The 5,494-nt window shown below is 42.3% G+C and overlaps 1 non-coding gene across 1 annotated transcript; it reads right to left on the reverse strand.

The window, feature by feature from the left end:
• Window positions 1–2,990: 2,990 nt before the first annotated feature.
• On the reverse strand, window positions 2,991–3,063 carry TRNAK-CUU. Its single transcript has one exon. It is a non-coding gene; the product is annotated as a tRNA-Lys (tRNA).
• Between the last annotated feature and the right edge of the window lie 2,431 nt (window positions 3,064–5,494).

The raw sequence follows: 5,494 nt of genomic DNA on the forward strand, positions 1-5,494 counted from the left end.
TGACCAGAGAACTATGCAGGAAAAAGAGAGGTTAGACACGAAAGGAGTGAGGAACATGAGTTGTAGAATTCATGGGTAATGGGGAAGATTACTGAAATTGGAGAACTGGAGGAAATAAGCTGGAATTTTTGAAGTGGTGATCAGAGAATGGTTTGCTTGAAGCTGAGATGAGAGAGGAGTTGCAACTACTGGGAATAGTAAGATGTGGCTAAGAAAATGTGGCTCTTCAAAAGTTTCACAGAGAGTACAGGAAGGAGCTATGAAACAAACTCATTTCATCTTCTTTCCCCTTTATCATGCATATGCCTCACTACCCACATTTTCTTCATAGCTTCAGCCATTATTCCTCACTTCATACTGTTTTAGTTTGCAGGCTGTGCAAACAAAATGCCACAGACTAGGTGGCTTAACCAACTGAAATTAATTTTCTCATAGTTCTAGAGGCTCAAGCAACAGATATTTATTTTCCCTGAGTCCTGGAGGTTGGAAATCCAAGATCAAGGTGTGGGCAGGGCTGGTTTCTCTGAGATCTCTCTCCTTGGTGAGCAAAGGGTCATCTTCTCCCTGTCTGCTCACTTGGCCTCTCCTCTGTGTACACATCCCTGGTACCTCTGTGTGTGTCCAAATGTCTTCTTATAAGAAAACCAGTCAGATCAGTTTAGGGTTCATGCTAAGGTCCTAATATCGCCTATTTAAAGGTCCCAATCTCCAGATTTTAAAGATCACAATCTCCAGAATGTGACTCCAAATAGAGTCACATTCTGAGGTTCTGGGGTTAGGGTTCAACATCTAAATTTGTGGGGAAACAACTCAGCTTCTAACATGTCATGATCACCACATTCAGCAAAGTATAGAAAAAGCATTTATTCTGTACATTGTGGCTAACAATGCCTTCTTCATGAAGTTTGATGAGAATTAGAACAAGGTGATAACATAGAGTCTGACGTTTAATTCTTCATTTTTGTTTGGTTAAACTCTGCTAATAGTTATAGAGCATGTTCACATGCTGGCCTGAGCCAGGCTTGGGAGACACAAAGAAGAAAAGATCTATTCCTGTTCCAGAAAGGCCACAACCATGATAAAGTAGGAAATCCTGCTATTTGTGACAACTTGGATGAACCTGGAGGGCATCACATGAAGTGAAATGTCAGACAGACAAATATTGTACGATGAAAAAGTCATACTCTGGGAGACAGAGCAGAGTGGTTGGTTGCCAGGGGCTGAGGAGTAGGCAAAAAGTGATGTTGGTTAAAAGGTACAAAATTTCAGGTATATGATGAGTAAGTTCTGAGGATAGAATGTACAGTTAGCATGGTGGTGATAGCTAACAATTCTGTATCATATACTTTGGATGTTCTCACCACAAAAAAGTGGCAGTGTGATAGGCTGGAGGTGTTATCTAATGCTATGATGGTAACCATTTTATAAGATGTAAATGGATTAAATCCTTAAACTTGCTCAATGGTATATGTCAATGATATCTCAATTAAGCTGGAAAAATAATGTTTTTGGAAAAAGAAATCTCACAGTCATAGTCTAATTGGAGATGGGGTATTGAATGTAGGGACAAAACCAGAGATAATTTCAATATTACAGTGAGCAAGTAGTCCATTAATACTATTTGGTCACACCTGGTACGGTGTGTAAGGTACAGTGACACTACATGGCAAAAGATGGACTTCTCCCAGAATCAAAGTCTCTTCAGGAAAGAATTCCACACTTGTTCCTTCACTCCCAGAAGACAGGGCCCATTTGAGATGTGTGTTACTCTGAAAAGTTCCTTCTTCCCATGAAAATTCACATACATAGATGTGCCCAAACCTGACATTGCAAGGATGACATTGCAGTGTCATCCATTATCTAGTTTTAGTTCAATGAAACCAAAGAGAACAAAGAGGTTATTTGCTTCCTCTGAGCATAAATTATGAAACTATGTTTTTTTCTATACAGAGTTGACTCTCAAACAATATGGATTTGAACTGCTGGGGTCCGCTTATACACAGATTTTTTTTTCAGCAAATATATTGGAAAAACTTTTGGAGATTTATAACAATTCCAAAGAAATCTCACAAACCATGTAGCCCAGAAATATCTAAAAAATTAAAGATAAAGCATGTCATGAATGCATAACATAGATGTAGATACTAGTCTATTCTTACACAGGCATAAAATGAGTGATGTTTAATATGAAATTAAATATGTGTTAGTTTTCTTATTTTTTCTAACTTTATTTCAAAGAATTGCAATCCCTTACTGGCTTCCTTCACTCCACAAAGCTCTCATCAGCATCTCATTGTGAACACCTCCCCCTCCCGCACCAACCTCTTTATACTCTCATTCTCACTTTAGCAGCTTGACTCCCCCAGGTGAGATTTGACCAGGTACTCCAAGCTGGCCACCTTCTTTGGAAGATGTCAGACTGAGCAGTCTGACTGTTGAACTCTGTCCTTTCTCTCCACCACACAATCTATCCAGTGTGCATTTTCCCTGCTGGGTAGGGGCATAGCAAATGCTAACCAACCATTGCCCCAGATGAGCTCTACCCAAGGAGGGAGATGCTTTTTATAGGGACCTCTGACTTCAGGAAAACTATCTGGAAGCCCTTCTAATTTGGCTTTGTTGGAGGTGAGTGATGAGCACATGTATTGTCCTCCTTAGAGGGGTTGATTGCTGCCCTCCTGTGACATGGTGATTTGCCATAAGAAGCATGCATTTAGTCTTCATCCCTGTTTCTGCTACAAAGCTTCTAAAACACTTGGAATTTCCAAAATGGTGAGAACATAAAGGTGTCTGAAAGTGAAAATCATGTCCAGCTCTTTGCGACCCCATGAACTATACAAGTCCATGGAATTCTCTAGACCAGAATACTGGAGTAAGTAGCCTTTCCTTTCTCCAGGGGATCTTCCCAACCCAGGGATTGAACCCAGGTCTTCCACATTGTAGGAGAATTTTTTACCAGCTGAGTCAGAAGGGAAGCCCAACGCTAACTATGCCCAATGTGGGGCTCGAACCCACGACCCTGGGATTAAGAGTCCCATGCTCTACCAACTGAACTAGCTGGGCAAATGTGTCTATTGTTGTGTTAATTAGGTGGCTTTTGGACTCCACCTGGGGATGGGAGCTGGTTGCCAGAGGGACAAACCAGGTGATTAGAGGGTTGAATATTTTAGTCCAGTCCCCTGACTTCCTAGGGAGTGGAGAGTGCTGGTGATGAGTCAATCGCCAATGACCAATGATTTAATCAATCATCTCTAAGTAATGAAGCCACCATAAAACCTCAAAATAATGGAATACAGAGAACTTCCGGTTGGTGAACACATGAAAATTTGGGAAGAGTGACATCCTGGAGGGGGCAGAGAGACTCTGTCCTTTCTCCTCACCTTGCCCTATGTTTCTCTCCCATCTGCCTGTGTATGAGTTGTAATAAATTGGTCATCTAGTATGAGATGCTTCTCGGATCTCTGTGAGCCAGTCTAGCAAATTAATGAAACCTAATGAAGGGTCCTGGGAAACTTCCATCTAAACAAGTTTGTCAGAATCACAGGTGACAACCTGAACTCGAGACTGGAAACGGAAGGAAGTGAGGGGCAGTCTAGTCAGACTGAGCCCTTAACCTGTGGAATCTGATGCTGCCTCCAGGTCCAGTGTCAGGCTGAATTCATTGACTTATAGGACTTCCAGCTGGTTTCACAGAATTTCTTGGTGTGGAGAAAACCCCACATGTCAGAATTGGTGTCAGAATCATTACCAGCCCAGGAGGCTAGCACCTCCCTGTCACTCAGGGAGTGGGGCAGTAATGAGGGAGAGAACCGTGGAGCAGGGCTGAGTGAGGCAGGAGGAGGAGTGTCTGTCCCCCTACTCATCCTGTCTTTTTTAGATTGTTGGGTAAACCTTTTGTTTTCATCTCAGGCATCTTCATTCATCCCAAGCCTCCCACAGACAAAGGTGGTTCCTGACACAGCAGCTCAGAATCTAGCCTGGAAACACCTGCTGGACCGTTCTTGTGTGGAATCTGAGTCCTTCCCTGAGAATGGCATTGGCACAGTGTGTTTCTAAAAAAACACTTTGTGTGAAGGGCAGTTGATTCAGTGTGGAGCTTGTGCTAGCAACTGAGCCCCTCTCCATACAAGGTGGTCACTATATGCTCTGCTTCCACATCCATCAAACACTCCTCACTGATGTCAAGGTATAACCCCATGGCTCTTAATCTCCGTGTGGCTGCTTCCATTCCACAGGATGCTGTGAATCTTAACAAAGGTGTCAGTTCAGTTCAGTTCAGTCACTCAGTCGTGTCCGACTATTTGCAACCTGATAGACTGCAGCATGCCAGGCCTCCCTGTCCATCACCAACTCCCAGAGTTTACTCAAACCATTCAATCATCTCATCCTCTGTCTCCCCTTTTCCTTTGGTCTTCAATCTTTCCCAGCATCAGGGTCTTTTCAAATGAGTCAGTTCTTCGTATCAGGTAGCCATAGTATTGTAGTTTCAACTTCAGCATCAGTCCTTCCAATGAACATTCAGGACTGATTTTATTTAGGATGAACTGGTTGGATCTCCTTGCAGTCCAAGGGACTCTCAAGAGTCTTCTCTAACACCACAGTTCAAAAGCATCAATTCTTCAGTGTTCAGTTTTCTTCACAGTCCAACTCTCACATCCATACATGACTACTGAAAAAACCATAGCCTTGACTACATGGGCTACATGGGCTATTACTACAAAGTAATATCTCTGCTTTTTAATATGCTGTCTAGGTTGGTCACAACTTTCCTTCCAAGGAGTAAGTGTCATTTCATATCATGGCTGCGGTCACCATCTGCAGTGATTTTGGAGCCCACCAAAATAGTCTCTCAGTTTTTCCACTGTTTCCCCATCTATTTCCCATGAAGTGATGGGACTGGATGCCATGATCTTCGTTTTCTTAATGTTGAGTTTTAAGCCAACTTTTCTACTCTCGTCTTTCACTTTCATCAAGAGGCTGTTTAGTTCTTCTTCACTTTCGGCCATAGGGGTGGTGTCATCTGCATATCTGAGGTTATTGATATTTATCTCAGCAATCTTGATTCTAGCTTGTGCTTCATCTAGTTCAGCATTTCTCATGATGTACTCTGCATATAACTTAAATAAGCAGGGTGACAATATACAGCTTTGACGTACTCCTTTCCTGATTTGGAACCAGTCTGCTGTTCCATGTCCAGTTCTAACTGTTGCTTCTTGACCTGCAGACAGATTTCTCAGGAGGCAAGTCAGGTGTTCTGGTATTCTGGTATTCCCAGAATTTTCCACAGTTTATTGTGATTCACACAGTCAGAGGCTTTGGCATAGTCAATAAAGCAGAAGTAGATGTTTTTCTAGGACTCTTGCTGTTTCAATGATCCAACAGATGTTGACAATTTGATCTCTGATTCCTCTGCCTTTTCTAAATCCAGCTTGAACATCTGGAATTTCATGGTTCACATATGGTTTAAGCTGGGCTTAGAGAATTTTGAGCATTA

Source organism: Bison bison, unplaced genomic scaffold (assembly GCF_000754665.1).
Source record: "Bison bison bison isolate TAMUID 2011002044 unplaced genomic scaffold, Bison_UMD1.0 scf7180017864499, whole genome shotgun sequence".
In the NCBI taxonomy this organism is placed as follows: domain Eukaryota; kingdom Metazoa; phylum Chordata; class Mammalia; order Artiodactyla; family Bovidae; genus Bison; species Bison bison.